We start from the raw sequence: 27319 nt of genomic DNA, 5'->3' as shown, positions 1-27319 counted from the left end.
AGTGTCTGAGCTCATTATTTAGATTAGCACTAGCACTACCACATTTTGTTTCTTATTTTATTTTTTTCTAGTTTCTTTTGGACATTTTATAGTAGAGCCATAGGCACAGGAATCAGAAAAGTTTCTGTAGAGTGCTAAAGAAGAAATCTACAAGATGCCTTCTTGTGTGGGTTCAGAGCACCAGTGCTGCCAGAACTGCTACAATCTTCTACAAAGAATGACTGTTTTGGAAAAAAAAATCGGTCCTTGTTATCAGAGTTTAAGGACTGGCATTTCTGCACTGTTCGAGGACCATCGGAGAGTGGGAGTGCTGCCAGCGGACAACAGGTTTTTAACGGAGCAGCGAGCAGTGGAGACGAACAGAACTGGACCAGCAGATCATGTGGACATCCGTAATGTGAGTACAGCTGAAAGATATGGGCAAAACCAGCAATGGGTTCGCATTGGAGCTAAACCCAAACGGCATGCCACATACAGCTCTGTAGTATCCTCCACTCTTGCTAACATAGCACATCTGGCTAATGCTAATGCTAAAGCTATTGCTCGGAGATCAGAGCACAGAGCCAGAGGAAATCAGTTCCAGTCACTTAGTTTGCAAAACAGATTTGAGCCACTGCAAGACCTTAATGACTTTTTAAATAGCAGCCAGTATGATTCAGAAAGAACCAGAAGATTCAGCCATTCAAAACACCCCAGGAGAGCCACAGGGCTCAGCAGACACCCTTGTTTTGGGGGATGACTCTGTTCATGGCATGAAAAATAATCAGAAACTCATCACAGTTTCTGAACTGAATGAGAAGCTTCCAGCACTACTGGCTGAATACAGAACAGTGAAACGAATCATTGTTCATGTTGGAAAGAACGATACAAAGAAAGAGGAGTCTGAGGTGTTAAAAGAGACTTTAATGATCTTTTTACCACACTGCGCAAGTTCAACATCCAGACATTCATCAGTGGTCCTCTACCTGCAAGGGGCTGAAATATGTTCTCTTGGCTGTTGGCTTTAAAACATTTGGCTTCAGAAAACCTGCAGGTCAAACGGACTGAACTTCATTGACAATTTCAATAAGTTTTTTGGGAAGAGAGTTTTTCAGGCGAGATGGACTGCACACCAACAAGAGGGGAGTCAAATTCCTGTCACAGAACATCATTTTTTCTCTGTGCAACTTCTCTGTTCCCACTGGTGAAGACACGTCAGCTTTAACACCCAAGGACACTGTCTGCACTACAGAGACACAACATCCTCCCCCCACAGAGACTGCAGAGTTAATGGATGGGAGCCATGTTCTGCTGTATCAGCTGCCGGAAACACAGAAACTGTATGAACACTCCACACCATCCTCCATCTCCACCTCATCATCATCATCCTCCATCTCCACCCCATCATCACCCCACCTGAACTTCCCAGCAACAATGGAGAAGCTGGTATCTGCAGGGACAAGGCTGACACTTTCTCTGTCAGCGAGTCCTCAGGTACAGCGAAAAATCAGCACAACTTCTCCTCCACAGTCACCTACTGCCTCACGGACCCAGCAACCCCATCCTCACCACCACTACACTCCCCAATCAAGGAGTTAGAAAAGGGGACCAAAATGAAGCCCAGTGAACATGAACATGAAGTATTAAACAACCCCCCCCCCCCCCCACAACCCAAAAAGAAGAGACAAGCTCCTAAACCACCGGACAGACAGCTCCGCTCTCGACTTCTTCACCAGCAGGAGCCCCTCCCACCTCCCTCCACCATAAGGGAAGAGGCCGCCACAAGTAATCCAGCAAACTGATATCTTTTGGGTCCGTGCTGCTACAATGGTGATGTCAGCAGTACATGTTTTCAAAACAAGTACGGACCCTGTGTGCCAGTTATCTCCCCCATTCCAGTTCTTATCAGAAGCAGAAAGAACAGAGAGTATAGGTCAGATAATGTGAATATATCCAACCTGCAGTATGTAAATTGTAACCCACAGTCTTTGGAACAAAACGCACAGGGTATTAAATTAGCTCTGCTAAATATCAGATCTCTTACTAAAAAGTCTTATCTAATTAATGATTTTATTACAAATTATGAGCTTGATTTTCTGTTTTTAACAGAGACATGGTTAAATTCTTGTAGTGCTGAAAGTGTATTAATTGAGTCGGCTCCACCAAACTTTAACTTTTTAAATGTCTCACGTACCGGCAAGAAAGGTGGAGGTGTAGCTATGCTGTTTAATGATACATTCCAATGCAAGCAGTTATCACTTGGAGACTCCACATCTTTTGAACATTTAGGTGCAGTTTTAAAAGGGACACCAAGAATATTACTAGTAATTGTCTACAGGCCTCCAAGGTACAATGCTGATTTTATTGATGATTTTACAGATATCCTGTCTTTTATTTCTACTGAATTTGATCATTTTATTATTGCTGGTGATTTTAACATTCACATTGATATTCCCAAGGATAATTATGCCAGAGAACTCTATGGGCCCTATTTTAACGATCTATAGCACACTTGGTAATTGCGCTCTGCGCAGCTAGATTTAGGGGCGTGTCCTGTGTCTTTGGTATCGTTGCGCAGCTCCAACGGCGCAAAAGGGTGTGTTTTAATTCCCTTAATTATTCATGGGTGTGTTTTGGGCGTAACGTGAAATAAACCAATCAGTGTGTCAGTATCCATCCCCTTTAAGACACAGCTGCACGCTGACTTCTGTTCGTTCCTACTTTAACAGCGCATAGGAAATTGCGCCGTCACGCTGTGCAGATAAACCAGCAGCTTAGGGAAGAGTAAAGTTATTTTATTCTTTATTCTGTTTATTGTTTATATAAAAACTGGGTTTGCAACACTGAATATTAATCAAGCAATCGATTATTTACACCGGAGGGGGACCCTCATTTACAGTTTAAAAGGGATTAAAAATATTTTAAAAAATAGAAATAAAAACTGACATTTACTATAGATGAATAAAATATATACAAGGAAAAATAGGACATTTTAAAAACATCATAAAAATTGACATAAAAAGTAAAGAATTTATATCTTATGAAGAAAATAATAATAGCAGTGAAAGTAAAGTAAAATGATAAGAATGATAAGAGATTATCAAATTTATTTCAATAAACTAAGAACATGGGAATCATGGGGAATATATATATATATATATAATTTGATTAATAAAATAATTAAAATAATTAAAATGAATAAAAAATAAATAATATAAAATATAAACTTATTAAACACAATCACAGGCTTTCTGCGCAGAATAATAAAAGTTCCAGTTAGTTTCAGTTTCAAATCATGAAAACAGCTCATCAAAACCTCAACCTCTCCTTTATATTTGACAATATTTGATGAACTTACAGGTCCTTACTTGTTTTTATTTAACTGAACTGAGTTTTATATTGTTTGTAGCCTCGCGCTGAATTCAGTGAAGCCAGAAAGATTAGGTACAAGAAAAGGCAGATAAATGACATGACAGCTGAACTTTTTGTGAGCAGAGTGTGCTCTGCACCATGCAAACCATCAGACTCTGTAGATACTCTGCTGGATAGTTTTAACTCAAAAACTGCTAGAGTTTTAGATGAGATTGCACCAGTTAGAGTTAAAACCATGCCATGCAAGCAGAAAGCTCCATGGAGAAATGATGCTGCAGTTCAGCTCCAAAAGAGAGAATGCAGAAAGGCTGAGCGCAGATGGCGAAAAACCAAGCTTCACATCCACAAAGAAATTTTTAAAGATAGACTGCGTGATTACAATAAAATAATGTGCACATCTAGACAATCCTACTTCTCCAGCATTATTAACAATAATATTAACAATAGCAAAGTTCTTTTCACTGTGGTTGACAGACTAACTAACTCACCTACATATATGACCTCTGAGCTAGTTTCAACTGAGAGATGTAATGAGTTTTCAAGTTTTTTTAATACTAAAATACACAATATCAGACAAGCCTTCAGTACACCTATATCCACCGATGAGCCCATGTGCTCTCCAAAACCATGCAAAAGCATCATAGTCAAAATGTCCCAATTTAGCACTATTAATGAAGAAGTTTTAATTGATACAGTGAGTAACCTCAAATCATCCACTTGCAGTCTTGATACATTACCAACCAAGTTTTTAAAGAATGTTTTTTACTCAATTTCAGCAGACATTCTTCAAATAGTAAGTACCTCACTCATGTTGGGTGTTTTTCCAAATGCATTAGAAACAGCCGTTGTGAAGCCTCTCTTAAAAAAGAAAAATTTAGATACAAACTTATTAAACAATTACAGACCAATCTCTAAAAAAAATTTATTCAAGCAAGTTATGCACTTTCTGTCCATAAATAACTGTCTAGACCAATTTCAGTCAGGTTTCCGGCCCAATCATAGTACTGAGACTGCGCTAATTAAGGTTATCAATGACCTTCGCTTAAATACAGACTCAGGAAAAATGTCTATTCTACTACTGCTTGATCTCAGTGCTGCTTTTGACACCATTGACCACAACATTCTCATAGATAGACTTGAGAACCGGGTTGGACTTTCTGGAACTGTCCTAAAATGGTTCAGTTCATACCTTCATGGAAATACTTTGTGGAAATGGAAAATAATGTTTCTGTGAGACTGTGCCAGTGACCTGTGGTGTACCCCAGGGTTCAATTCTTGGGCCACTCTTATTTAATTTATATATGATTCCTCTGGGTGAAATCATGCGTGACTATGGGATATCTTACCACAGCTATGCAGATGACACTCAGATCTACATGGTCCTCTGCCCAAACAACTATGGTCCCATTGACTCACTGTGTAAATGCCTTGAGAAGATAAATAAATGGATGGGACAGAACTTTCTGCAGTTGAATAAAGATAAAACAGAGATTATTTTATTTGTGAATAGTAATGAGAGGCACAGACTAGCTGCCTATCTGGATTCAAAAAGCCTAAAATCTAAAGAACTAGTGCGTAATCGTGGTGTACAAATGGACTCTGATCTCACTTTTAACAGTCATGTCAAAGCCGTGACCAAATCAGCATTTTATCACCTCAAGAACATAAATAAGATCAGAGATTTTCTGTCTACAGCAGACCTGGAGAAACTCATCCACGCCTTTATTTCTAGTAGGATTGATTACTGTAATGGACTCCTAACTGGACTCCCAAAAAAGACCATCAAACAGCTTCAGCTGATTCAGAATTCAGCAGCCAGAGTTCTGACTAGGAGTAAAAGAAGGGAGCACATCACCCCCATCCTTAAATCCCTACTCTGGATACCAGTATGTTACATAAATGACTTTAAGGTTCTGTTTACTGGTCTATAAATGTCTTAATGGTGCAGGACCAGCATATTTATCTGATGTTCTCCAGCAGTATGAGCCGAGCAGAACTCTCAGATCATCAGGAACTGGTCAGTTAGAGCTGCCTAAAGTAAAAACTAAACATGGAGAGGCAGCGTTTAGCTACTACGCTGCTCTTAAATGGAACCAGTTAACAGAGAGCATTAGAAGAGCACCAACTCTAAACACTTTTAAATCCAGACTGAAAACCTACATGTTTGATCAGGCCTTCAGCTTAGCTTAAAACACTGCAGCTCCGCCCACTTTTATTCTGTAACGGCACTTTTGTATCATGTTTTATTCATGCTTTATTCTTATTTTATTTTTTATTTCCAATTCCTTGTTGTTCTTTTACATGTTTTTAAATGTTACTTCTATTTGTTTTAATCATGTTTGAATCAATCATGCTTTATTCACCCAACAACACTCCAACCTGCAATGATTAAAATGTATTACATGGAGCATACATGGAATCGGCTCCCAAGAGAAAAAAACTAAAATACTCCTCCATCTCAGCCGTTTAAAAGCAGATATATACCTTCTACAAGAAACTCACCTAACAGAATCAGATCAACATAAACTGAAATCAGTAGAACACAATCATATATTTACAGCCAATTATAACTCTAGACAAAGAGGTGTAGCCATTTTAATACATTGTACCACATTGCGAGCTTTTTCTGTCTCTCTTTTTTGTGTTTAAGGGGAGCTACACCATCTAAAATAATAATTTTCTAAACAACTGATTAGTTTTTCTAGTTCCAATGAGTCTGCTGGACAGTGTACTAGAGTTGAAAATCAGGAAGTTTAACAGTAAGTGACTAAGAGACTATGTGCTATGCTGCATGAAAGTAAGACAGCACCTATCTATCTATCTATCTATCTATCTATCTATCTATCTATCTATCTATCTATCTATCTATCTATCTATCTATCTATCTATCTATATAAAGAAATCAGTATTTGCAAATTTGTGTGTGTGTATGTGTGTTAGGGAGGATTTTTCCGTATTTGTTTTTTTTTATTATACATAGGCAATTTTTTTATTTGTAATCAAGCAAGAAAAGAGGTCACTTCAACACCTACAGTTGCACTTATTTTAATTCACTGATTAGTAATAAAAAGAAAAAGAAGAATAATAATACATAATAAAAATATAATAATTATCTCAAAAATATTGCTGCTGGATGCCTAAATTTCCTCCGGGATAAATAAAGTATCTATCTATCTATCTATCTATCTATCTAACACAACACCACAAAACAATAGAATAATCTTAATGTCGCGAGTCATCGCTAAGAAAATCATCCTCATAAACTGGAAAACAAAAAATAACATTAACATCAATCACTGGAAAAATCTACTAACAGACTATCTCTCTCTAGACACTCAGAACCAAAAAAAAAAAGAAAATCAGACATTGCTTTTGAAGTGTGGTTCAACAAAATCATTTAAACCCTAAACTTACAAAACTACCCCTGACCATGTGCACATAAATATAGATCTCTCACTTAACAATACTAAATAATCTTATTCTAATTTCACCCTCATAAAGAGAAATACACTGAGCAGCATGTTCTCTGTGGAAAAGTGTTCTATTCTGAGCTCTTTATCAGAAGTACATGCATGTCTGTTTATCTGAATTTAAGTTCAGTGTTAGTTTAATCTGCAGTGTGTGAGATTCAGCTAAATGAATGATCATGTCTTGCTTTAATAATTGATGAAATAATAACTGAAAATAATCTGTAACCAATTTATTGATAAAGAAATTAGAGTTAGTTTGTGTGTGTGGAGGATATGTATATGTATTCATGTGCATATTATTGTTTATAGTAAAGGAAGGGAAACATGTTAAACATTTCTTAAATATGTAAAACATCTTCAGCTTCACTCATTTTAATTCAGTAAATAATAGTATAATATTTTTACAGGAACTGTTCTACACAATATATATATTTACAGTTCACACTGTAAACTGGAGAAACTGGAGTAAGATCATCAAAATACAACAAACAGAGCATCTCACCTTCACACAAACACACACACACACAATTAAATAATTAAAACCAGCATCACCTGAATACTTTTGATATTCCAGTATAAATGTGGTCATTTCACAGAGGACAGAGACTCCATTAGTAAAGCTGCATCTAATTATTTGTACTTTTTGATCAAAAGATCCTGATCCAATAAAATATTACGATTTTTTTTGTCAGTGTTACACCACAAGGTACATTTTTGACTTAATGGGAACCATTGTTTCATTAGTTACAGTAAAAGAGATAAAAACTTTTTACATACATTTAATATAATTTTTTCTCAGGGCTTAGATAGAGAATGTATCCTAGTTCAGTAGAGGTGTAGTTGTGAAGTGTAATAAAATGATTTAGTTTGTAAATATTCCTGCATTACTGCATTTTCTCTGCTGTTCTACACTGAACATGAACTGATCTCTACTAGAAAGGTGATGGAACCTATCCTTTATATTCCTATAGGCTATAAGAACCATGTCAGTAGAGCATGTTCTCTGTGGAAAAGTGTTCTCTTCTGAGCTCTTTATCAGAAGTACATGCATGTCTGTTTATCTGAATTTTAAGTTCAGTGTTAGTTTAATCTGCAGTGTGTGAGATTCAGCTAAATCATGTCGTGCTTTAATAATTGCTGAAATAATCTCTGAAAAATATGTTAACCAATTTATTGATAAAAAAATTGGAGTTAGTTTGTGTGTGGAGGATATGTATATGTATGCATGTGAGAGGCATTTTAAACCTTTCTTAAATAAGTAAATAATCTCCAGCTTTACTTACTTTAATTCACTCAATAATCGTATAAAATTTCTACATAAACTATTCTAAACAATAGATATATTTCATAGATATATTAGATAGGTAATAGATAAATAATAGATATATTTACACCTCTTCCTAAGGGGTGTGTGTGTTTATATGTCAGTGTTTCTAATGGATTATCATTTCTCTCTCAGGCTGGATTGGTGTAATCTATCAGATAAAAGCTGTGCAGATCTGGCCTCAGCTCTCAGCTCAAACTCCTCAACTCTGAGAGAACTGGACCTGAGTAATAATAAACTGCAGTATTCAGGAGTGAAGCTGCTCTCTGCTGGACTGAAGAATCCACACTGTAAACTGGAGACACTGAAGTAAGATCATCAAAATACAACAAACAGAGCATCTCACCTTCACACACACACACACACACACACACACACACACAAACATGATCTCTTATGCAAATTATATTAAGCAGGTGTGCTCTGACTATTAGTCTAGATGGAAACAGGGGTCCACGAGCACATAGTGGATTTTTTTTCGCCACCTGTTTTTTTCTTAATCTTTAAAGTGTCTATTTTAAGTTTCTGACAGGTAACAGGATGAAATAATGTCCCATGACATTTATTTTCAACCCTTTAATGCATCTATGCTAATTCCAAACCAGAAAAAAATAATGAAGAAAATGGCATAGCTCATTGAGTTAACAACCTATACAGACAAATGAGCACACTTTTCCATACAATTCTGGACCAAGGAATTTAACAGAGTGGTTATTTTTTATGTTTTTTACACATTTTGACTTAATTCTGGGGAAAAAAAAAAAAATAGCAGAAAATGTTAATTTGCCTGTACGTTTTCACGTTATACTAAATTCCTGCACATTAAATAAAAACATCCTGAGATTTTTCTTAGTCCTTAAAGTATCTACTGACAGGTAACAGGACAAAAAATGTCCTGTGGGGCTTATTTTTAACTTTTTACTACATCTATCCTAATGCAAACCTGGAAAATAATTAATAAATTGGCATATCTCCTTAAGTTAGACAGACAAATGAGCACACTTTTCCATACAATTCTGGGCCAAGGAATTCAATAGAATGGTTATTTTTAAGTTTTTGACACATTTTGACTCAATTCTGGGACAAAGAGATTTAAAAAAATAACAGAAAATGTTAAGGTTGCATGTTTGTTTTCACATTATACTAAAATCCTGTGCACTGGATAAAAACATCTTGATATTTTTCTTAATTTTTGAAGTGTCTATTTTAAGATAATGACAGGTAACAGGACAAAAAATGTCCTGTGCAGCTTATTTTTAACCCTTTACTACACCTATCCCAAATCCGAACCTAAAAAAATATAAAGAAATTGGCATAGCTCCTTCAGTAAAAGCCTATACAGTCAAATGAGCACACTTTTCCATACAATTCTGGGCCAAGGAATTCAATAGAATTCTTTTTAAGTTTTTGACACATTTTGACTCAATTCTGGGACAAAAAGATAAAGAATTAGCAGAAAATGTTATGGTTGCCTGTACACTTTTCTTCTCCCATTTCTGTTTTATTTATTTCTAATGAGAGAGGTTACTTTACGATCCTGCTTCTTTTCCTCCTAAGTTTTTTAGCTGTAATGTTTATAATATTTATTGATCATCCCCATCCAATAAAATATTGAGAAAAAATATTTTTAAAAGTTGCAAAACTAAAAGGTTTTGAAGATGTAGCCATGAGATAACCACTCTATTAACATTGAAACTGTGAGAATTTTTATTCAAAGAGAAGTTTTCTTAGTTACAGTAAAGGTAAACTTAAATATGTGCACACTGGAACAAAATCGTTGGTACACTTCAGTTAAAATAAGATAAAAACACAGTAGTTGCAATTCATATAGCCACAATGTTGATACAGTTGCAACAAACAGTATATGAACCCTTTGGGATTACTTAGATTTCTGCATAAATTGGTCATTGAATGTGTTCTGATCTTCATCTAAGTCACAACAATAAACAAACACAGTCTGCTTAAACTAATACCACACAAAAATGATATGTTTGCATGGTTTTATTGAGCACAACATGTTAACATTCACAGTGAGAGGGGAAAAGTATGTGAACCCCTAGGCTAATGACTTTTCTAAGAGCTAATTGGAGGCAGGATGTGATGAGATTGGATGTGTTGGTTAAAGCTGCCCTGCCCTATAAAAACACACCAGTTTTGAGTTTGCTGTTGTTAAGAAGCATTACTTGATGTAAATCATGCCTCACACAAAAGAGCTCTCAGAAGACCTACGTTCAAGAATTCCTCAAGAATGAGGAAAACATTAAACAAGAATGGAGTTCATGGGAGGAAACCACGGAGGAAGCTACGAAAAAACATTGCTGCACATTTGAACTTTGCAAAAGAGCACCTGGATGCTCCACAGCAGTACTGGCTAAATATACTGTGGACAGATTAAACCAAATTTGAGTTGTTTGGAAGGAACACACAATGTTATGTATGGAGAAAAAAGGCACAGCATTTCCCCAGTTTACCAAGACATTTTGCAGGAAAACTTAAGACCATCTGTCCGCCAACTGAACCTCAACAGAGGATGGATGATGCAACAGGACAGCGACCCAAAACATAGAAACAAATCAACAATCGAACGGCTTCTACAGAAGAAAATACGCCTTCTGGAGAGTCCTGACCTCAACCCAATAGAGATGCTGTGGCATCATGACCTCAAGAGGGCGATTCACACCAGATATCCCAAGAATATTACAGCTGAACTGAAACAGTTTAGTGAAGAGGAATGATCCAGAATTCCTCCTGACCGTTCTGCAGGTCTGATCAGCAGCTACAGGAAACGATTGGTTGAGGTTTTTGCTGCCAAAGGAGGATCAACCAGTTATTAAATCCAAAGGTTCACATAGTTTTTCTACCCTCACTGTGAATGTTAACATGTTGTGTTCAATAAAACCATGCAAACATATTTTTTGTGTGGTATTAGTTTAAGCAGAGTGTGTTTGTCTATTGTTGTGACTTAGATGAAGATCAGAACACATTTAATGACCAATTTATGCAGAAATCCAAGTATAATCCCAAAAGGTTCACAAACTTTTTCTTACAACTGTATATCTTTAAACTGAAAAAAGTAATAAACGTAAAAATACTAAACCTAATGAAAATCAGACATGAGATTATTCAGAGACAGGCTGATGACGCTGTAACGCTACCCTCTCGCAAGACAGAGTGTGATCAGCAAGATGGCAGCCCACAGTGACTAACCAAAACAAACATTGGAAGCTTCCGAATACGTATACTTTTTTCTCTTCAAATAAAAAACAAACAAACACAAAACCAAAACTAGAAGTGCTACAAGAACTCATTGAGGAGTACTACCACCTGTTCTGCAGCATGAGCTCGGACAAAAAAGAAAAAATGAGGTCAACTCCTACCTCTAAAAGACCACGTCCTCCCAGCTCACCTGGAGACTCGGAGGGACAGGAGTCCCCGTCCCACACAGAGGTTCGTGAAATCCTAATCTCCATTGACTCCAAGCTCGCTACTCTGGATACGAGGATCTCACTAGTGGAGATCCTGCATAAAGAGTTCCAGGCGCTGCGTGAAAGCCTGGAGTTCAGTCAGGAGCAGGTCACGTCTCTGGCAAAGGAGAACAAAACACTACAGCACAATATAAACACCGTCACAAACCAACTCTCATCTGTTCTCAAGGAAAACAAGGAAATGAAACGGACAATACTCAACTTACAAACTCAAAGTATGAGGAACAATGTTGTGTTTTTTTCGGGATCCCCAAAACCCCAGAAAAACTGGTCACAGAGTTCATAATCTCCAAACTAAAAAACCCACCCACCTGAAACACCCAACACCATAACCTTTCACCGCGTGCACTGCATGGGAGGAATAAACTCACAATACAAACGCCCCAGACCCATTGTAGCAAAAGTGGAACACTATAAACACAAACAATATTCAGCAAAGGAAAGAACTGAAAGGAACAAACTACGACATTAACCAGCACCACCGAGAAATACTTGACAGACGGAAAAAACTTCTCACCATAAGAAAACAGCTCATACAAAACAGAAAAAGGGCAGTTCTCTCCATCGATAAACTCTATGTGAATGTTCAGCTGTACAGAGATAAGGAAATCACACCCTGGCTGTACTGTTGCCGGTTGGGTATATCTATCTAGATATATCTATCTATCTTACATATATTTTAATAAGAAATATACATGCAAATATATACACAAATAATGTACATAAGAATACTGTCTGAATATGTATTTATAACTATCCATCACTACATCGCACTCGTCTACACTGCACTTTTCTTTATGCATAAAACAGGAAAACAACACCGCACCACCCTGTTCATGCCTACACTAATCTTTCTCTCTATCTCTTACCTGAGATAAAATTACATCTGCCTGAACAGAAACATGAACATCACCACACTATCATCTACAAACTATCTGACACCCACCAACACTCCAACCTGAAACAATTAAAATGTATCACATGGAATATACATGAAATCGGCTCCCAAGAGAAAAAAACTAAAATACTCCTCCATCTCAGCCGTTTAAAAGCAGATATATACCTTCTACAAGAAACTCACCTAACAGAATCAGATCAACATAAACTGAAATCAGTAGAACACAATCATATATTTACAGCCAATTATAACTCTAGACAAAGAGGTGTAGCCATTTTAATACATAACAAAATCACATTCACACACAATACTACAATCACAGACCCAGATGAACGATTTATCATCATAAATATCACCATTAACAACCACACTTTTACCATTGCTAACATCTACAGACCAAATATTGACAACCCCTCATTTTTTCATGACTTTTTTACACAAATTTCCTCACTATCGAACTATTCAATCATGATTGGAAGCGATTGTAATGCAGTTATAGATTCATCTTTTGACCGATCAGCTCATATTCAGAACACACGCAACTGGAATTCCACTGATATAATAAAACAGTACATGCAGGATTTTGGTCTTGGTGATGGGTGGCGACAAAATCATCCAACAACCAAAGAATTCACATTTTACTCAACTGGGGTAAGATCATCAAAATACAACAATCAGAGCATCTCACCTTCACACACACACACACACACACACACACACACACACACTAACACACACCACTACACACACACACACACACACTAACACACACACCCCTGCACACACACTTCACTACACACACACACAGCCACGAGTGCCCTCCATCATATCAGAGTGATTTCACAGCAAAAACTATATATATTTATTTGTTTACAGTTATTCAAAATGTCCGCCAAGTTAATTTCCCCCGGTGGAATGGCCACTAGGGGGCGTGTAGAAAGGGGTTTATTTCGATGCTGCCAACTGGGGTGGCAGCAGGAGTGGCAAGGCTTTCTTTTAGGGTGGCAGCTGCCCTTTACCACCCCAGTAGATCCACCCCTGCTTTTAACTATTACGCAGCAATCTGAGTAAAAATCATCCATTAAAAAGCAGCTCAATGTTTCTTATTTCCTTATAGTTACACACCTCTCAGTAAAATAAGCTGCGTATACTCACACCATTCTGGGTAGTGATCAGAACCACTACCCACAGTCTGTACCAGTGTGTGGAGGTGGTGTGTAGAATGATCATCAGTCCTCTGCACAGTGTTCCCCCGAGCCATCGCTGAACCATTGCTTCATCAACTCTCTATAGAATATGCTGAAAACCTCCACAATCACACTCACACACAGTATTAGAAATGCAGAAACTGCTCATAGAGAAAAGTCACTCTGAACTTTACATTTTCATCAGACTGACTGTGTGGTGATTTCTCTAAACTAACACACTCATACTGCCTGCTAATGTTCAGAAAGAGTGTGTGTGTGTGTGTGTGTGTGTGTGTGTTGTGGTGTCGTTATCACATCTCCTTTGATGTTTAGGATATTTTTACACCAAGTGATGAAGTGTTTCTGTTATTTTGTCCTATTCTTCTTGTCTTAAGGTGTGTAACAGTACAGGTCGTCATTGTGAACATACACCAGTACCGTCTTTGTGCTGTGGTTAGATAGAAACCTGTTTTATTGTTTTAGTACATTTTTAAATACTCGTTCACGCTGTGAAGGTGAGTTATCCACTAATTTACTGAAACAGAAATGCTATTTTATTTTGTATTCTGTTTATAAATGATGCAAAGTAAGAGCGTAGGAGCGGGTTTGATATTGGGGGGGGGGGGGGGGCACATTTGCTAATATGAACCAAAGCCCAGCCTATAGTGTCCTAGAACAACATCTTTTAATCACAAATAATCCCTTTTTTGTATTCTGTTTATTATTAGTTACATCCAAGTAAAGGTGACTTTACAACCTAAACACATTACATTACTGTTGTTAGAAAAAATTATGTGTGAAAAGTCAGGACATGTGGTCTTACTGTGGTGTTACTGTAAACTACAAATGAACAGAAGTCAGGTTAGATCAATGTTTCTTAACCCTGTTCCTGCATATTCTACTGCATATTCCCACTGTTCTCCATATTCTACAGCTTTCTCTACTTTAAAGGTACTTTAATAAAGTAAGTGGTGGTATGATGTGTCTAATACACTGCTGGATATACATAATGATTGATTTAGGCTTCATTAGGGGCTAAGGGATTTTAACAGGTAAACTCAGTAAAGGATTGTTTATTAGCTGATCAGTTGGATCTGGTGGAAAATACACAATTTTAGGGCAGAGATCAGGGTTAAGAAACTGCTTTAAACTACCAACATAAAGTACTGTACTAAATTCTGGCTATCCTCTACATCCAGCTTCTAGATATCTAGTTATTTAAATGAATTGTTGTTCATTATAGCTTACAGTAAGTCCTGAGATCTTAAATTAATAAACACAGTTTGAAAATGAAATAGTGATTAGCTGATCAGGTACATCAGGGCAAGTTGAACATTACATATATAGTTTATTTTTTCTTAAACCTTAACTCCCTATCTATCTAATTCCAAAGTTAAGCTAACTGACTAACACAGCTGCAGTTTATTAATCACACAGTGGGTTTGATCTGTGTGTTTTGATTCAGAGACGTGTCTTTTTAACCAGCTATCAGAAACAGTGTCACCACAGTTTACATGGTTAGCTCCTTTACCTTTCTTTTAGAAAAATCTCTGTATATCCAGATCTGTTTTAACATCAGCTGATTCTGTACCCTGCTTCTAAATCTCACAGCGAGGGGGCGGGGCTTCCCTCCCACCAGCACACTGACTCTCCTCCGCGCCGCAAAACCAGCAAGCTGATTGGCTGTTTCTACTGAGGGGCAAAAGTTAATTCCTTAACCGGCTCCGTGATTGACGTTAAGAGATTTCCCATTCCCACAGCGGTCACTGACTCCTCATTAATAGCACAGCTGAGCTGAGTGAAACAATATCATTTTTTGAGGGGTACAAATCCATCTGTTTCTAGATATTATTGATGTTCTGATATTAGATATTATTTATATTCTGGAGGTTACAGCACTGTTTATTCCTCACACTATGGTATAATAATCCCACCTGGAACAAAAAAAAAATCTCAGATATATACAGTCATATGAAAAGGTTTGGGCACCCCTATTAATCTTAATCATTTTTAGTTGTAAATATTTGGGTGTTAGCAACAGCCATTTCAGTTTAATATATATAATAACTGATGGACACAGTAATATTATATTCTGTACTAACAGAAAATGTGCAATATGCACTAAAACCAAAATTTGACCAGTGCAAAAGTATGTATTGGGGTCTGCTGACGAGAACAAAAACACACAAAAAAACAACAACTAAAATCACATTCTGGTATGAGAAAATGTCTTCCTTTGTTATTATTCTATTTTCCTGGTGTGTGTACTTGTGTGTATCTGAATATAAGTTCCTGGAACAGTCTAATTCCCCCAGGGACAGTAATATATATATATATATATATATATACAGTGTTGGGAAGTAACGGATTACATGTAACGGCGTTACGTAATCAGATTACAAATTATAAGTAACTGTAATCCGTTACAGTTACTGCTTCAATAAATGGTAATCAGATTACAGTTACTCTGCTAAAATTAAAGGATTACATTGCGGTACTTTCCTATTTTTGCTCTTCCAACACTGACAAAACGCAAATAACATTTTGCGGTGAAATCGCTCTGATATGAAAGGGAACTGTCTGCCCCTCGTCCCATCTCGCTGCACACACACACACACACACACACACAGGGAGGAGGGGCAGACAGCGGCTCCGCACACACAACGAGACGAAATTAACTGACATTTTGGTCAACGAATAAAAACAAGACGAAAATGTTTGGCAGGGACGAAATCCAATCAGAACTGATTTAGTTCTGTGAAAGGTAGGGACCAGTTACGAAGAGATCCAATCACAGCTACTTTAGCGAAGGTAGCGTCGCAGTAGCGCCGCGCGCTCAGTTACAAACCCGGGAATTAACCTGTCGTTACGGAGCTCGACTGGAAGTTAACTCGACAGTGTTCAGCAGGGAGAGAGAGAGGGGAGAGGCGATATATTTCTCCTTTGACGTCGCGAAAAACAAGATAACGTGTAAACCGCGTGGAGCGACTCAATCTCCGGTAAAAACACCACTAATCTTTCAGCTTCTGCAGACCAGAGTCACACAGATCTCCATGCAGAGATCCGCGTTTTAATGCTGATGTTATTTCATGAGCTGATGTGTTTAACTCAGCAGTGCACTAAAACACAGAACTGATACAGAACTCACTCATTAAGATCAGATCATCTGTTTAGTCTCACACTGGGAAAGATATAGCTAGTGTTAAAGCAGCAGCAGGTCAGAAAGGAACTCAATAATATATCCAAAATAAAACAATAAAATAAGTCAATCTATGAACCCAAAAGTCTGAGTACAGTTCCTTACAGCACTTTCTCATAAGTTTCTTACTTTAACTCATGAAGTCTCTCAGTACATCCTGAGAGCATCTCTACAGGACAGTGTGTGAAGGTGTGTTTTCATCTCATTTATAGACTGTAGCTCCAGTAGGTGTGCTGGATTACTGCTGGAGATAAAACTAGATCATTTAAAAGCTGTTTTTGCATCTACAGCTCTGTTTAAACTATAATTTAACTATTCAGTTGTTTTATGACCTGATTTCTAGAGCAAAATTTTAAATGTAAAATATATATAGTCACACACCTATAATAATAATAATATACATTAAATCATATATAAATATATTTCACTTTCAAACATTAACAATATTACTCAAGTGGTTATTAAACGTTTCATTTCGTATAAGTGTATAGTTAATAATTCAAGGGAACTGATGAAAAAGCATTTACATTTACACCCTTTACATTTTAGTCGACTAAATTTACTGTAATTTTAGTCGACTATATTCTTATGACATTAAGTCGACTAAAACTAAGTTGACTAAATTACTAAATTGTGACTAAAACTAAATGCTATTTTCGTCACAAGACTATAACTAAGACTAAATCAAAATTTGTTGTCAAAATTAACACTGGTGGCAAACCTGCAAATAGATAACTTACAGATGTTGTTACATTGTTTGGTTTTAAATTGTTTTATTATCAATTTATAGAAGTGTTTCATAAAATAGTTTGATGAAATGGTTTCATAAGTATTTTTAGAGAGTGATTGAAAAGGCTTTTTTATTTGTTTATCTATTTGTTAACTGGAAAGAAAAATAAAAGAATAATATGCAATATGTGGTTGCTACATTCATTCAGGCTTAAAAAAACGACAATATTGTAAGTAATCCAAAGTAATCAGATTACGTTACTCACTTGAAGTAATGTAACTGATTACGTTACAAATTACATTTTGAGTGATGTAATCAGTAATCTGTAAGGGATTACATTTTAAAAGTAACCTTCCCAACACTGTATATATATATATATATATATATATATATATATATATATATATATATATATATTATGTTATGTTCTGCAGATATTATCTTAATCTATCTATATTACATTGAAGTCTAAAATAAACTTGAAGGTCTTTCTGTGTTATTTCTTTTTATTCAGAGCTTTTGCACAGCGTTGTTTTAATGGGGCTTTTCACTGTTCAAATCCACCATCTACAGGCGACCACATGTAACTGCAGCAAGCATGCTGGTGAAAAAGAAGCCAAATTCAGCCTTGTGCTCAATTTAAAAACTGACAACCACAATATTACATAATTTAATTATTATGTATATGTAAAATAAATGATTAGCATTGACATATGAACTGTAAATAGCTGTTGTTCAGCCTGGTTAGCTCGGTCAGAACCTCCAGCATTACATAAAGCGGCAGAGGCTCCAGCTGATGACGTTAATCCTCCATAACCCAGCTTTCCATTTTGGCCATGCCCATCTTATCTCCCCATGCCCCTACATCAAAAAGGGGTCAAAATAGACTCATAAACACAACAGAGGAATGCAAAGGAGGGAATGTATTGCAAAAAAGTCAAAATGCAAAGAAAAAGTGGTGTTGCAAAAGATTTATCCAAAAAACAATATTACAAGTGAAAAAAGGTAACTTGTGTTTTCTTCTTTGTTTGCATTATCAGATTATCTTTGCAACTTGTGGACATTTTTTCGTGATTGTTTAATTTTTTGTCAGTATTAAAGACCACAATTTGACTCCATAAAACTAAACTCTGAGATAACTGAACCTAAGTAATAAAGTAACACTTTTCTTTAACACTATAGGAGAGAATTTTCTTCTACACAAAGTAACAGAGTGATTTATTTATTCATGTTTAACTCAGAGATTTTAAATATCCTGTGAGTTGCAGGATTCTCCTGCATATTGATAGTGTCTCCCTGACAGCAACAAATCATGTACAGTATCCCGCAAATCGAGCTGCTCATGCACATTTTTGAGCAACAGAGTGAGAGAGTGATGAACATTCAGGTCTCTTCTTGAGCTCAGTAGAACTATCAGTGTTCTCTGTGGGTGGAATTTACACTGCTCTCTTTGGCAGTGTTTAATGTAGTTCTACAGGTCAATGGCAGAGGGTTGGAATGCAGGGTATATAAAATCCAGTACTAATGCCTGTTTTACCCTGTGTTTGTCTATATGATGTTAATGACTGCAAGACATGTTTATATACGTTTACAGGTCTGATTCTTTCACAGGTATAGTTAAGCTTATTTATACTTGCTCCTACAACATTGTTAGGAGCTAGTGGGGGTTGGGTGTATGGGGGGGGGGGGTCTTTACACTCCTAGTGTGTGAATATAACTGTACACTCATCTGTTGTACTTTTCTCTTCTTCTCTCTGCAGGTTGTGGAGCTGCAGTATTACAGAAGAAGCCTGTGCTGCTTTAGCTTCAGCTCTGAAATCAAACCCCTCACACCTGAGAGTGCTGTATCTGAACCTCAATAATCCAGGAGAGTCAGGAAAGAAGCTGCTCTCTGATCTACAGATGGATCCTCATTTTACACTGGAGACACTACAGTGAGTTACTGAATTACTGTCTCTGAAACACACACACACACACACAATTGTTGTTCACCTACAGTGTTTTAGAGTTGAGTTTAAGTTAACTTGTTAAGGTAATATTGTATACAGTGGACTGGTAGAATGCTACCCAAAATTCACCATTTGAAGGTGATTTTGATGAAATAAAAACAGTATGTTTGGGTTATAACTGAGTTCATGGTTGGGCAGTGTTGCTAAGCTACCATTGTTTGTAGCTGAGAGTCAGGTGGGTTACATCACAGCATGGCCAAGAACTTCCTGTTTTTAAAGGAAGGAGGTGTTTGATTGACGTGCAGAACAAACCAGATCAGACCGTTATTTTAGTGACGTTTAGGGTGAAAACAGACCTGTGTGAAACAGAGTGTGTTACTGTGGTTCACAGTCACTGGAAATATTGTATCAACTTCAATCAAACCTGTTTAACTTTTAAACACAGGATGAACTTCACAGCCTTTCCTCAGTGCAGTGAGAATATATTACTCTCTAAGACTCATTATTGTGACTCTGTGTAGAGAAACAGCACAATATTAACCATTTAGCTTAATTAACAGACCATATAATTTTATAACATAATTTTACCAGACATTTAATTTAGCATATAGAAAAGAGAGTTAATATCTTCAGTATATAATTTAGAATTAAACATATAATACATTGTTAATTTAGTAGTTTTGACCAAAAATAACCCAAAGTCTTCATCTCTACAGTGTAGAGTGTGAAGTGTTTGGTCAAGTCAAGTCAAGTCAAGAGGCTTTTATTGTCATTACATCTGAGTACAGGTACACAGTGTGATGAAATTACGTTCCTCCGGAACCATGGTGCAACATAGAACCACAAGCAATAGACAACATAAAGTGCAGGAGTGACGACAGTGCAACATAAACTTATAAAATTATAACACTAAATAACAATAAATACAATAAATACAAAAGAGGAGACAATTTAAAGACAGGACAGTGCAGTACCGATACGGTATAATAAAGTGTATAGTGGGGATAAGGTGCAGAGATGTGTGACATACTGTAACATATAGAACATATATAATCACAGCAGTTACTGAGGTAGATAGTTTATAGTTTTTAAGAGTGCAGCAAATAAAGTCATGTCAGCCTCTGTGTGCTGACTGGGTGTGTGTGTGGGTGAAGTTCAGTTCTGTGTGAGTGTAAAGGGGGGGGGGTGTACAGTTTAGTTTTGTGTAAAGGGGGGGGGTGTACAGTTTAGTTTTGTGTGAGTGTGTTGGGTGAGTGGTGGGTGGGGTGGGGGTTCAGTTCTGTCTCTGTGCGTTGAGAAGTCTGACTGCCTGGTGGATGAAGCTGTTGCAGAGTCTAGTAGTGGAGGCTCGGATGCTCCTGTATCTTCTGCCGGACGGCATCAGAGTGAAGAGTCCGTGTGAGGGATTGGTGGGGTCGTCCACAATGCTGGTGGCTTTGCGGATGCAGCGTGTGGTGTAGATCTCAGTGATGGAGGGAAGAGAGACTCCGATGATTTTCTCAGCTGTCCGCACTATCCGCTGTAGGGTCTTGCGGTCTGAGGTGTTGCAATTCCCAAACCAGACGGTAATGCAGGTGCTCAGGATGCTTTCTACAGTCCCTCTGTAGAACATGGTGAGGATGAGGGGTGGGAGATGTGCTTTCCTCAGTCTCCGCAGGAAGTAGAGGCGCTGCTGGGCTTTCTTGGTTATGGAGCTGGTGTTGAGGGGCCAGGTGAGGTTCTCTGCAATGTGAACACCGAGGAACTTGGTGTTATCCACAATTTCCACAGCAGAGCCGTTGATGTTCAGCGGGTGGTGGACACCTGGAGCTCTCCTGAAGTCAACAACCATCTCCTTGGTTTTATCCACGTTAAGAGATAGGTTGTTGGTTCTGCACCAGTCCGTCAGCCACTGCACCTTCTCTCTGTATGCTGACTCGTCGTTCTTGCTGATGAGGCCAACTACAGTTGTGTCATCAGCAAACTTGATGATGTGGTTTGAGCTGTACTTTGCAGTACAGTCATGGGTCAGCAGAGTGAACAGCAGTGGGCTGAGCACACAGCCCTGGGGGGCACCGGTGCTCAGTATGGTGGTGCTGGAGGTGTTGTTTCCAATCCTGACTGATTGTGGTCTCTCAGTCAGGAAGTCTAAAACCCAGTTGCAGAGGGAGGAGTTCAGGCCCAGCAAACTCAGTTTTCCTATCAGATGCTGAGGGATGATGGTGTTGAATGCTGAACTGAAGTCGATGAACAGCATTCGAACATAGCAGTCTTTATTGTCCAGGTGGGTGAGAGCCAGGTGGAGCGCAGTAGAGATGGCATCGTCTGTTGATCTGTTTGGACGATACGCAAACTGCAGAGGGTCCAGTGAGGACGGGAGCTGGTTTTTGATGTGCCTCATGATCAGCTTCTCAAAGCACTTCATGATGATGGGAGTAAGTGCAATGGGACAGTAGTCATTAAGGCAGGACAGTTGAGACTTCTTCGGCACAGGGACGATGGTGGTCGTCTTGAAGCACGTCAGCACGATTGCAGTACTCAGAGAGATGTTGAAAATGTCCGTGAGAACATCCGTGAGTTGTTCTGCACATCCTCTGAGCACTCTGCCAGGTATGCTGTCTGGTCCTGGGGCTTTCCGTGGGTTGACTCTGAGTAGAGTTTTCCGCACATCAGCTGAGGACAGGCACAGTACCTGGTCGTTTGGAGGAGGTGTAGTCTTCCTTGCTGTCGTGTAGTTCTGTGCTTCGAACCTTGCGTAGAAGGAGTTCAGTGCATCTGGAAGGGAGGCATCACTGTTACAAGCAGGGGAGGGTGACTTGTAGTTGGTGATGGTCTGGATGCCCTGCCACATGCGCCGAGTGTCAGTAGTGTCCTGGAAGTAGGCGTGGATTTTCTTTGTGTAGGTGCGCTTTGCCTCTCTGATCCCCCGGGAGAGCTTGGCTCTAGCTGTTTGGAGCCCAGCCCTGTCCCCTGACTTAAAGGCCTTGTCTCGGGATCTCAGCAGCGCACGCACCTCTGCAGTCCTCCACGGCTTCTGGTTGGGGCGGGATGTGATGGTTTTGGAGACAGTAACATCCTCAATGCACTTGCTGATGTAGCCAGTCACTGAGTCTGTGTACTCCTCCAGGTTGATGGAGTCATCAGAAGTAGCAGTTTCTCTGAACATGTCCCAGTCAGTGTGCTCAAAACAGTCCTGAAGAGCAGAGATGGCTCCTGGAGGCCAGGTTGTAACTTGCTTCTTCTCTGATTTGGCACTTCTGATGAGCTGTCTGTATGCTGGGATGAGCATGACAGAGATATGGTCCGAGTAGCCGTAGTGGGGGCGGGGCTCTGCTCTGTACGCACCGGGAATGTTAGTATACACACAATCGAGCAGGTTAGCTCCACGGGTTGGAAAATCCACATGTTGGTGAAAGCTGGGCAGCAGAGCCTTCAGATTACTGTGATTGAAATCACCAGCAACAATAAACAGTCCGTCGGGGTGTGAGTTCTGGAGTTTGGAGATAACAGTGTACAGTTCTTGCAGAGCGTTAGCATTAGCACCGTTAGCATTAGCATTAGCACTGGGTGCTACATACACTGCTATTATGTAGACGCTGCTAAGCTCTCTGGGCAGGTAGAATGGCCTGGCTCTGACTACAGCAAACTCCACCAGCGGCGAGCAGTAGCTGGAGATCAGCGCAGCGTTGTTACACCATGCTGTGTTGATGTAAACACACACCCCACCTCCACGTGGGGCGTCGCGGTCCGCGCGGTAGCATAGCATGCCGCTCACCTCAATCGCGGAGTCCGGGATGGAGTTCGTTAACCACGTCTCCGTGAAAACGAACACAGCAGTCAAGCAGTCTCTGAACTCGCGCTGGGATGTTCGCTGGAGCCGGAGATAGTCAATCTTGTTCGGCAGGGAGCAAACGTTGGAGAGAAGGAGAGATGGAACCGCTGGCCGGCTGGAGTTAGCCATTAGCTTAGCGCGGACACCGGCTCTCTTACCGCGCTTTCGGCTCCTCGCGTAACGCTTGCGGAGAGACCACTTCCGGATAGCAGGCTCAGGAAACGCCGCGGATCTTAGCAGGCCTAGCGCGCGTAGCTCCGCTCGTAGACCGTCTGTAAGTACAGATTTTTGTTGATTTTGCAGGTCTAGCAGGGTCTGTCGGTCGTAAGTTGTTCCCATAGCGAACTTTTGCATGATTGCGAGTTCAGATCGGATTATTTACACAGAAAAACAAACAAAAGCACCGTGTTTTGCTTCCAGAGTAGCTGCTGCGACTGCTCGCGCCGCCGACAGGAAGTACTCTCTAAGACTCATTATTGTGACTTTGTGTAGAGAAGCAGCACAATATTAAGCATTTAGTTTAATTAACAAACCATATAATTTTAATATAGTTTTATCAGACACTTTATTTACCATATAGGAAAGAGAGTTAATAGCTTCAGTATATAATTTATAATTAATCATATAATACACTGTTAATTTAGTAGTTTTACTAGAAATAACACAAAGTCTCCATCTCTACAGTGCACAGTGTGAAGTGTTTGGTATGTGAGTGTGTGGTTTTATAGGATTAAGCTGTAGTTTGTTTGATGAAGCTGTTCTGAATCACCTTGTGTGTGGAACTGTGCTCAGTGAGTTTCAGTCAGACAGAGAATGAGAGTTTTAGATTTAGAGGATTTTATACAATTTCTGTTGCTTGTGGATGTTCTCACAATCTAATAAGGTGAGTGCTGACTGTAAGTGTGTGTTCATGTCTGATCATTCTGTTCTGTTTTCTGCTTTCCAGCTTCTGAAATCCTGACCTGCTCTTATAGGACAATCTGGGCTCTTCATCAGCTCTTCATTCAGCACTTCTGTGGAGTTTAGAAGCTTCCAAAATGTTCATATGAGCTGAAGTGAGATCCGGCTGCTCAGCAGCTGGAATAGCTGAACTAAACAGTTACAGATCATTATCAGAACAGCTCTAATCTTCTTATCAGAGTGGAAATAGAACCTTGTTGATTTCTATATTGTGGAGTTTAGTAGGAAAGTGGGAGCCTTGTCTGTCAGAAACTGAAATTTTCACAGATGATATTTTGGTTCCAGAAGATTCTTAATTCCTACTGAAAGTCAGTGAGAGGTAGAGCAGCATTTTCAGACACTTTGGTAAATACCCCAAGCTCTAAATCATTGGCTGTGCTAAAATGTGGTGTGGAATCTGGTTTAGAGAGATCTGAATCTACACATACAGTATAGTACACTTTTATATTCTGTATAGCAGGCAGAGCAGTGAGGGTTAACCAGTCGACAGTGATCAGTTCAGCACTGTCTTATACTTTTATCATGTTGTTTAAATCAATTAGAAATGTGTTGAAACCTTCAGAAGCTGTATTAACTCTATCCAAACTCATTCTTTTAACTTTTACAGAGCCTTAAAATATGTTTTATTTATTTTTAAGCACTTCTAACCAGAAACAGGAGCTGGAAATTAGCTTCGGTTAGAATTCCTTTATACATTACATAATTTGTATTTTGTTTAACAGTGTTTATCTGAATTGTCCCTGTTAAATATGTAAATAAATACATGTATATATCACTTGGCGTTTACCATTTTTAAATATATTGTACTTAAATTTCTATACTAAACACACAGTTTAAATTTAAATGTGTATTCAGTACAGAGTACAGAGAAATTGTGCCGTTTTATTCTCAGTCTGGTAAAAGTAAAAACAGTGGACAGCTTGCACCTCATGGTGGCGCTCAAATTGTTTATTTATTTGTTTGTTTGTTTTTTTGTTTTTATGTGTCTTTTTTCCTTATTTTAATTCTACAATATTTATTCAGGCCTTTTTTCTCTCTTTTTCTTTTTTTTATTACATTTTACAAAACAACAAAATACAAACAAGGACATCCAAGATCTTTTAAACATACAACCAAAAAGTTATTACAAGCTAAACAAACAGTTTATACTGAAAACACATCTCATTCATCAACCAGCAAATTTAACTCCTTCATGTACTTTATAGTGGACACAGCTTTTTTGTTGCTAAGACAGTTAAGAGACTCCAAAAACAAATAAAATTCAACAAGAATTAAGAATAATCAAGAATTACATTAAAAAGGGTTTTCCTTTACCATTTTTTTATTTGTGCAGACAGTGTTCCTCAAAGAGGAACAAAAAGGTAGGTTAGCTAACTATCCAACGGTTTCTGAGGTGAGCTGTTTTTATGTTTTCCCCACGTTTAGAATATTTAACGTTACTAATAACTTCTTACAAACTCCAGATAAATATTCTGGAATAAAACACTGCAGTGAATATTAGCAGTATGTTGTGTATTTAGCTCTTTATGTAATGTCTAGGTTAGAGTGTATAATACGCAGCTCCTGCCGCTCCAGTTTCTTCATACCTTGGATTTTTGCGCGTTGAGAAAATTAGCCGTTAGCTATATTGAGGTACATTTGTTAGCTATATTTAACTTATAGTCCTGTGTATTAATAGTCTGAGGCTTGATTTAGAACTTTCAGTAGCATATTTTACTTTAAATTTAAATACTATAACTAACGATTGTTTTACGGTTGTTGAAAGTAGTTAATTTACACAGATAGTTAATTTAACTCGATTTTTAGCTCTTTTTTTACACAAACTCTTAAACTGTGTTTAGAAGATGTTGGTAGGAAAGGACAGAATGTCAGTCAGACATGCTAATACTTGGTTAATTTGCTTTGGTCGTCTTCTTTTATAATAAATGTGTTACAGAAGTTTGCCTGTGCACCACATCATCATACAGGCAGTGGTGAAATAATACAGACAAATTGAAAACAGAATATTTCTTAATAATTTATCTTCAGTTTTCTGGTTGTTAGTTCCCATATTTATAGTATTTAGTGACTGAGAACTTAAACTATTTTAAAGAATATGGTTCTGTAAAAAAATCTAATTTACACAATTTTCTTCTTACCCCACATGTACTCTAGTTTTATAAAACAAATTACAGCCATAAATACTCCATATACTATCCAAGATCAGTCCTCTGAAGCCATGCTGTTTAAAATGACTTCCCCTAGCCCAGGGGCCACTAATAGGTGGACCGCGGTCCGGGTCCGGACCCAGACCGATAAACTACTGAGAAGGATTTAATTCTGACCGTGTTCATTTAAAGCGACGGAACGTTTATTGTCTTTATGGTTTACGTGCTTTACAGCGCAGTAAGCGTTACCGAGACAAGAGTGCAAAATATTCCACTTTACTCCACCTGATCAGAAACTCCTCAGCAAGAAAAAAACTCCCTCGCTCGCAGGCGCGCTCTCTCTTTACTCCCAAAACAACCCTGTCAACTCCCCCCATCAGTTTTACCCACAACATAATAAAGTCTGTTACAGTAATAATATTAAATAAAATAAAACTACTGTTTTTTAAAAAAGGCTGATATTTTGGTCAAGTTTAGCAAACATTTCTCCATATATTTTACGATTTATCATTCATGTAATTATTATTATGACAGGCTGGCCTAAATCTAATATAAATAAAATCAAATAGAATAAATATAGCATTTTGAAACAAAGTGAACATACAGATTCACATTATTAGACTCGATATGTTAAATTATTGAGGGAGTTTCCATTTATTTTATGATGGTTGATAATGTAATTATTGTGAGAGGCCTATTTAAAACAATAAATATTGTTGAAATATACTAGTATGTGTAATTTATTTTGTCTTTCAGTTGTTAATAAAACACTGACAGAACTACTATAGGCTTCTTCAGTAAACAGAAT

General features: G+C 38.1%; 1 protein-coding gene across 1 annotated transcript in view; it reads left to right on the top strand.

Annotated features, from left to right (window-relative positions):
* The window catches only part of LOC111188498 (NACHT, LRR and PYD domains-containing protein 3), a 776814-nt gene that overhangs the window by 553874 nt on the left and 195621 nt on the right, over nucleotides 1-27319 (top strand). The gene's annotated exons all lie outside the window — the stretch shown is intronic.

The sequence above is a fragment of the Astyanax mexicanus genome, unplaced genomic scaffold (assembly GCF_023375975.1).
Source record: "Astyanax mexicanus isolate ESR-SI-001 unplaced genomic scaffold, AstMex3_surface scaffold_32, whole genome shotgun sequence".
Lineage (NCBI taxonomy): Eukaryota > Metazoa > Chordata > Actinopteri > Characiformes > Acestrorhamphidae > Astyanax > Astyanax mexicanus.
The sequence above is the reverse complement of the archived record's forward strand: the minus strand, read 5'-3'. Positions and strand labels throughout refer to the sequence as shown.